The sequence below is a fragment of the Wolffia australiana genome, chromosome 11 (genome assembly GCF_029677425.1).
Source record: "Wolffia australiana isolate 7733 chromosome 11, ASM2967742v1".
Classification (NCBI taxonomy): Eukaryota; Viridiplantae; Streptophyta; class Magnoliopsida; order Alismatales; family Araceae; genus Wolffia; species Wolffia australiana.
The window spans coordinates 14,398,487-14,406,911 of record NC_135845.1 but is presented as its reverse complement, the minus strand read 5'-3'; the positions used below and the strand labels follow the sequence as shown (position 1 = coordinate 14,406,911).

Here is an 8,425-nt window from a genome sequence, read left to right as displayed (position 1 = left end):
AAGATACAAATCATAATGGACCTTTAAAACAAAATATGCTGACTACGTCACCTGGTGTAAAATAAAATTTATATCATTTTATTTCATTGAATGAGGGTAACTATCACAAAATCATTATGTTTACACATGCCCACATGGTCTCATCACCTCGAATCTGCTCTTCTTCCACCTCAAACAGCGCAAAGGGTCTTCTCATTGTTCTTGTCACACCAATAGGGTTGGTGCCTACGGATAGAGGGAGATGGAGGGGAGCCAAAAAAATAATTACATGGATGTATTTTTTTGGCTTTATCCTTTTATACTTAAACAATATTTTTTGTAAAAACCCTTAAAACTTAAGTATATCGTCAGATGTCTAGTAAGCCTAATGTGAGCGATCATCATTCAAGGAAATACAATGATACAAACTTTATTTTACAACAGATGACTTAGTCAGCATTTTTTGTTTTAAACATCCATTATGATTTGTATCTTATCTACTGTATGGATTGGATTTGAATCATTGATCATGACCAAAAAACCAAAAAAATAGTGCAGTGTGATGTTAATGAATAAAATTGGGCCCATGTAACATCATGTTTTATGAGTTCATAAGCCCAACAGCTATTTTTTAGGTGACTCAATTGATTAACTATATCCAACATATTAACTAGTTAACAACATACTAATAAATCCAAAAACCATAGGTCAATTTGCTGGCACGTGAGGTGCCAAGCTAGATAGGAGCACATAGGAGTTCATAAACCATTTCATTGAACCTTCATCTAATGGGTTACCATGTACATTTAATTCCTCATCTTTCGGACACTTTTAGAATGACTTAGGTGTGTTCAAATAGCAAACTCTAATCAACCATCCTTGCTATAGTAAAAATGCATTTGGAAAATCCTTGGAAACTCTATCTTTGGTATTTCCACCATCTTGGTCGAGGACTTAATCGCATCATCTTTGTTCCAGTGTCTCCTCTTATACCAAGAGTGGACAATCCCATCAGGACCACTCAATAATTTTCATGGATGCCTTTTTGCATCAAGTTAGTCTTTTTTGGCTCTCGTGATTATTGACTCTTAGGTTGTGGCCAAAAGACAACCGTACGTCCACAATATGTCTTTGGTGCGTCAAGAGTAAAGACTACTTACACAACTGTGACATGAATATATCTGGATTAAATTTAGATATACATATATCCAAGGGTCTATGACTATCAATTCAATGAAATATTTCTCAAAATATTATTCACTACATACCCTTATCGTCTCCACACAAATGATTACATGATAAAACATTATACTCATATGTGGGGGCATATAGTGCTATGTTATTGGGATATTTTGATTTCATTATCGAATATCCTATGAATAAGAATGTTTAGGATGTGTTTAAGTATTCATTGTAGTATAATCTCATCTTAATTCACTTGATCGTGTGTGTATTCTTAAACTTCATTATAAGTATCAAATGTGCATAGTAATGAATGTGATTATGCTATTTAATGTTGAAAGAGATGTCAAATGTGCAGTTGGCTTGAAAGCCATACATAATTACTTTTCCCATCTACTATCAAATCCACTTTGCATGCATATACACATCCATCCTTATATCCACATTCTAATCTCTCTATTTTGTTGGGTTATGTGCCTTGGTTCATCTTTGGAAAACATGATATCATGGATACAGAAGCATGTTGGTCGATTCATAATCGATCTTTAAAATCAAACATTGAGTGTACCTTTTGGGGAACTCGTTCCACCCTTGACTTTGCCACTCCGAGATCGTTTTGAAGCCATGCACGTGTCCTCCCTCCAGACGTATCCACACGATCACTCAGCGCTTGGATCTCCACGTCTTCTTCTTCAACTCTTCTTGAAAATATAGAAGATCTTCTCATTATGAAGACACTCTTCTTGGATGAGTGGAGAAGAGAGTAGAGGAAAGGAGGGGATCTCAAATCTGGCTGGCCTGGGTGTTGAAATGAGTGTCCCTTTCTTATTTATATTTTACCTTAAGTTTTTCTCAAAAACCCTAAATAATAAAATATATCTACCAATGCCTTTATGACCTTATGTGTGTGACCTTCTAGGCACATGTAACGTTCTAGTTAATAACTTCAGTGGCCCAATAACAAAATTGTTGGCCAACCTTATAAATTTATTATACTGACATATAGATTAATTAACTAAGGATCAATTTAACCCAATCGATAGGTTAAGTTTCCAGCCTGTGGGGTGCCAAACTACACCTTGTGCTCTAGAAGACATCAAGTAGTGTTGAACTCTCTCATGGAACCTTTATTGCCATCGACTACCGTTTATGTATAATCCATCATCCGCACGAGACTCTCGAACGACTTAGGGTATGGTTTATCGTCAAAACTTAATCCGTCATTTGATTAGTATTGATGCATAACGGGGATCATTGGAGAACGCCTTGTCCAATATCCTCACAACCTTGGTCAGGGACTTTACACATCATCTTCCTTAAGTCAATCTCCTCTTATACCGAAGGCGAATGATCCCATCTTGACCACTCAATCATCTCTGAGAGCTCCTTACTACATCCGAGTTATGACTTATTTGAATCCCATGATTAGAGGCCCGTAAGTCGAAGTGTAAGTGTAGTTGATGATAAGTCCAAATTTAGGGGTTTTATGTCGATGTTTTGATTTAGACTTAACCAGCAGTTTTTATAAAAATTTACCACTTAAATAATCTATAATTAATATAGGGCAGGTAAGGGGTCGATCCACAGAGAGTCAAAATTTTAGTTTCAGAATTTTTCTCAACCTTGAAATGAAGGAAGTGAGTTTAAAAGTGACATAAATAATTTCTGATATTTTTATGGATATTTAGTCAATTTATATAAATTCCTATGATATAAATTGAAGCATAAATACAAAGAAAAACACTAAAAATATTTTAGACTAATTTTTATAATTTTAATTTACATTAGAAGTAGTAAATAAATATTTTTTTGAAATTTCTTGAATTTAATTAACACCAAAAAATAATAGAAATATTAAAAATGAGAGTTAAATATTTTTTAGAATTCTTGTAGATGTTAAAAATATTGAATATTGATTATATTAATTTTAGGGATTTTTATGAATTTTTTGGAATTTTAAATATATAAAATAAGGAAAACATCTTTTCCGGCTATCGTCGGAGGCAGCGGTGGTGGCCGAGTGGTGGCGGCGGACTGGATGAGCTGATGATCCTTGTGTGGCTCGTATAGGGCTGGCCTTAGTGGGTCAGCACACTAAGTGATGTAAAACAATTCAACGAACCCGTCGGATTGGTTTAGAACACAGAAAGATAGACAAATGCGATGTTGGGAATGAATAATGCAATGTTCTAAAACAACGTATAGTACTCAATTGCAGTCGAATAAGACCTTAGAACTGACAGAATACTCAGAGAGAAAATCCTGGAGTTTGAAAGGCTCCCAATGACCCGCACGAACACAAACAGAGTGAGATGAGCAATCACTGCTCGTAGATGTCCCAACCCCGTCGAAGGCGATACTAAATCGACACCAAGAAAGAGAATACTATTTCAAAGTTGAAGTGGCTAATCCTAGTAAAGAAATCTCTCCAGCAGCGGAACGATGTCGAGAGTCCTTTGTCACTGAGGTGCTCGGATAATGATCTGGGATTCCTATGTCGTTGAAGCGCTTGAGTCATCCGTGAAGAAAAGAACTCCTCAGCTAATAGCTAATCGATTTGGGCCCGATCAGCTTATCAGGCTCGTCCAGGTCAATGAGTGACCAGTAAGTGAAGAACAACAGCAGGAGCCCAATAAGATCTTGTCCGAGAGGTAGTGATCCCCTCGATCATGAAAACGCTTGGAGAAACCCAAATCCACTCGTCGATTTAACTATTGACGACCGTGAGGAGATTTCCCTTCGGCCGGATGAATAATCGACGGCGAAGAACAGACGGTAGTCTTCTTTTCTTTATTTTTCAGAAAATGTCTGCCCGACGGCAGAAGCACTCACTGTGTGTTGGCTTCCTGTAAACAAATGGCCGAGGGGCGTGGAGCGATAGAAGATAATTGGGCATGATTGTCGACATATAATATCCTCAAGAAGACCAGGGATGCAACCCGATCTAATATTCCGACGGGTATCCAAGGACATCGTCAGTAAACAAAGACTTGTTGGAGGGAGAATACAGGCCAAATTCAATCACGACTCTGTCGTTCGAGTAATCACCCAAATTCGGTTTAGTTCCCAATCAGCTCAAGGGAAGAAAACACATCCAACGACAGTCTATTCCAAACTGCACGAAGACGAGAGGGGCCTTGGCTGTGACCATGCCAAGAGAGAATTAAATCAACATGTTGGAGAGTTCCCATCGTCGTTCCCAGCTGATACAAATTCTTTTTGATCGAGAACGAAGAACGTCGGCCGCTGTATCGGCTCTTCTTTGATCGTAACCGCTCTCTCTTCAGGCAGATCTATGGTGGGACCCAACAAATAGAAGAGGGAAAAGAAAACACAACAACACATTCGATTTTCCAAATGCAATCCAAGTCCTCCATTAAGGCATACCTCCTATATATAAGGGTGGTTGCCTTAATGGGCCATTAGGGGGAATGGTCCAATTGAGAGGCCTTCCCCTAATGGTCCAACTTAAAAAAAACAAAATACAAACTAAAGCAAAAACTAGGCCCAAACAGGTAGCCCATTAACTGTCCTTACACATAAAGAAATGTATAAGTAAAATAAATGCATAAATTACCAGATCGATCGTCAAGAAGTGTGCTTGAAGGTCGGGTTCTTCGCGTCGTCTCAGGGGTCACATCGCAGTTGCTGGAGAGCTTGAAAAGAAGCTTCTCGATGGTCCTCCATCACTAAGGTTCAGCCCAATTCGGCTAAGTAAAGACTTAGCGAAATGGGTTAAGCCTATTCTGCTTGACCCGATATGGTCAGGACTTAGTCAATTTGACTACGTCCTCCACCCTCCACTTTTTTTGCCCTAAATGATGGAATTCAAACACAATTTTTTTTTTGAAATTTGAAAGGAAGAATGAAGGATGATCTATAGGGATACTTGAATGGATTATAGAGAGATAAAGAATCATTTTAGAGAGAGAAAATGACTGAAATGAAGAGATAGAGAGAAAATGAAGAGAGAGTGTAGAAGAAGTTTGAAATGGAATTTGAAGGTGAAAATGAAGGATACTTTTTATGAAATTTTGAGAGGATGAACTAGGGATATGTATGAATATCTGGAGAGAGAATTAAAAAATTCTAGAGAGAGAAATTAGGGAAAATCAAATGTTTACCGTGAGAAAATGATGGATTTTAAGGGTAAATGGATGGATGATGATGTGAAAATAGAAACCTAGTGATGGCGCGCACCATCAAAGATCGTTGACAATGTCGTCCGTGACACCCGACACCATCATCAAAGATCGGGTGAAATTGTTCTAATTATCGCCTTTGTTTTCTTTGTTCTTTCTAGTGTATCGTATTTTTCTCGTCTCGTCATTGTGTTTTTGTCGCGTTTGCGACGTGTCCCGTATGTCCCTCATCGTTGACACAGGAAGGGTCTTTAGCCATTTTGGACCCCCTTCCTTATGCCTTGTCTCTTGTTTTCCTTTTTCTTTTTATTTTGTTTTAATTTCCGCTTTAATTTTGTAATGAGGGGGCCCATTATATAAGAGCCCCCTTAATGGACCATTTTCTTCCCCCTTTGTTGATCCAATTGGGGGCCCATTGACCTCTCCCCTTTATAACGGAAGAGGGGCGCCCTAAACATTTAGACCAGAGATTAACGAAGGAGAAGTCTGTTTTGTTTCCGGTCTCCCCTTCCTCCATCGAGAGAAATCAGAAAGGGGGAGGGAGAGGAGAAGGCTAGAAGGTCTGAACTGGGGTGTTTGAAGAGAAGGGAAACCTCCCTTCCCTCCCCCTCTGTCGCCGGGGGCGGGATCGTCAATCTCCCCACTCCCATCGGGATTCAATTCTCCCGCGGTGAGCGAGGACATCGCCGTTCCTTGTCCTCCATCAGCTTACGGTGACCTCGACCGGCTGATTGAGCTGGACTTGAATTGAAGCGTGAACGTTCCAGAGGACTCATACCTTGTTGTTCTATGCCAGAGACGCTTCCAACAACAATCTTCACCACCGAGGAACCCGATCATGGTGCCCAGTCTGCGAATTCGCGCGTTTCAGGACCCTCTCGTCCGCGGCAGTCAATGGACGTCCAATGCGACCATGTCAACTTATTAGAGTAAGAAGGCCCTCGCCCGTTGTACGGATGGAGAATCCTGAAGTGCCTTCTGACCAAGAGTGCGGATGGACGACGAGGTGCATCTTCTTGATGTCGAGCGGTCGGAAACCTGTCCAATCAGTCGGGAATTTCTGGCCATCTGATCGCACCCCCCTGTTAGTGCACTGGTGAAGCCATCGGGTGTCACCCTTTTCCCAACTTGCTGACCAGTGAAAGCACCGGGTTCTGACCACCTTCCTGCTCCACGCTTTGGAGACGGATCATCCGTTGATGCCCCATCTGAAATGCCATCCCAACGAGTAACCCCATCTCGTTCACCACCGTCGCCAGCCTCCAAAGGCTATCGTACCAGTGATGCCCCACTGATTGACTCGTCCTAGTTGATTATCTAATTGGCTTGAGCCGTGCCTAATCTGCTGGTTCCTCCGCCGACTCCTCTTCCTCCGACCTTTACGTATAGCTCCAGCATCATCTTTCTCGTTGAGCCACCATTTGCTCCCCGGTGTCTCTCTGCTCCACCCACTCCGAATTGCCACCGACATCGATGAAATTCTCCACTGCGAGCCACCCCGGATGCTCGCTTATTTACCTTTTGTAGTATACTTTCATCTTGACTCCACCGCGCTCGGGCTAGGTAGGTGAGAGAGGCGAATTGAGAGAAACTACGACTCTGTGAGTGTCTTACCAGTACGAACGAGACCGTCCATTACATGCGAGCCTTACGGATAATTTTTGTTCGGCCGTAGACGCATTCGTCACTCCAACGAGGTTCAAGAGGCCACCATCGTCGTCACCCAACGACCCCATCCAAGCTTGGAGCTCGACGCCTCCCTCGAATCAAAGCATGTGCATACGACACGCAGGACATTTGTTGCATCATAGTTACATCGACCTGTTAGGGTTGTATCCATTGGACGACGACACTGTCGACATTCGATACCACCATCATTTATAGATACAGAGCCATCAAACTCGTTGCCGATCGGACAACGACCTAGACGACGTCTGACATCACCTAGGTTCCTAAAACCTCAGTACAAGTCTGGTGAGCCATCAAAGCTTCCTCTCAAGTATGGATATTTATATTTTGCCAAGATCATGCGTTTTTCAATGCAAAATATTTTATGAGGCTCAAAAAATATAAATTGAAATTAATCTACGTTATTCAGATTTTATAGAATAATTCTGAGAATTATAGTAGGACTTTATAGTAGAAAAATAATAATTAATGCTCGTTTAAAATAACTTAGGTTGGACTTTGAGAGCGTGGTGTGATGGTAGACGAAGATTGACGCGAGTGGAAGGGAGCAGATAAAAGATATATTGTGCTGTTTGTGACAGAGATGATGACATACATGTGCCGAAGAACAGCGGAGCGAGAGCGTGTGATGAATATGTCGCCATCGCCGGTTCCACAGAGATGGAGGCGGATATGGCCCAACGCGAGGCGGAGTCGAATGGGGTTTGAGAGAGAGGGGAACCCTAGGGTATGAGTGATGACAACCTAGGGAAATGGACAAAGGTCTAAGTTTGAAAAAGATAAAGTCCACATTAACCCTGAATAGGTCAGTTGACATCTGTCCTTTAGTCCATGGCTTCTGGAGTAGAAGAACAGACCCAGATGAGATTTTAAATGAGCAAATCACTGTGCAAACATAATTAGGAACAAATCCAATGGTGTCTTTTTTAAACAAGATCTCGACAAAGGTTTCTAAGTTTATCAGCGCAGTAGATAAGAAGGTGCATAGCTGTTTCGACCGGGGTTCTATTTATAGATCCAACACGGTGGATGGATAGATGCGGGAAATGTGGAATTACCCTCAATATTTCAACTGACAATCCCTTCTACATCATTAGATATCATCACTTTAATTAGAAGCGATCTGTGCCATCCAATTTTTTTCTGTTCTTCAAGAAAAAACTTGTATGACGGATTGAAACATGGCACTAATTCCTAGGAGCTGAAAAATTCAAATAATAATATTAGAAATTCATTAAATAAATTTAAAATTATATTTGATGAATTATAAAGCAATTTTCCTAATGAATGTAACTTTAGAAAGTTCTATAAAAAATAAATAAAATCCATAAGAATTCATAATATCATATAAAAAAATAGCAAACCCCTTCAAATATTGAAAAATATTTAATCTAAATAACTAATTTCTGACGTTAAATTATTTTATCCATGAA

At 40.3% G+C, this 8,425-nt stretch overlaps 1 long non-coding RNA gene across 1 annotated transcript; it reads left to right on the top strand.

The window, feature by feature from the left end:
- The first annotated feature begins 5,419 nt into the window (after positions 1-5,419).
- On the top strand, positions 5,420-6,846 carry LOC144709888 (uncharacterized). Its single transcript, XR_013583139.1, has 2 exons — positions 5,420-6,016; positions 6,100-6,846. It is a non-coding gene; the product is annotated as an uncharacterized LOC144709888 (long non-coding RNA).
- The last annotated feature ends 1,579 nt before the right edge of the window (positions 6,847-8,425 follow it).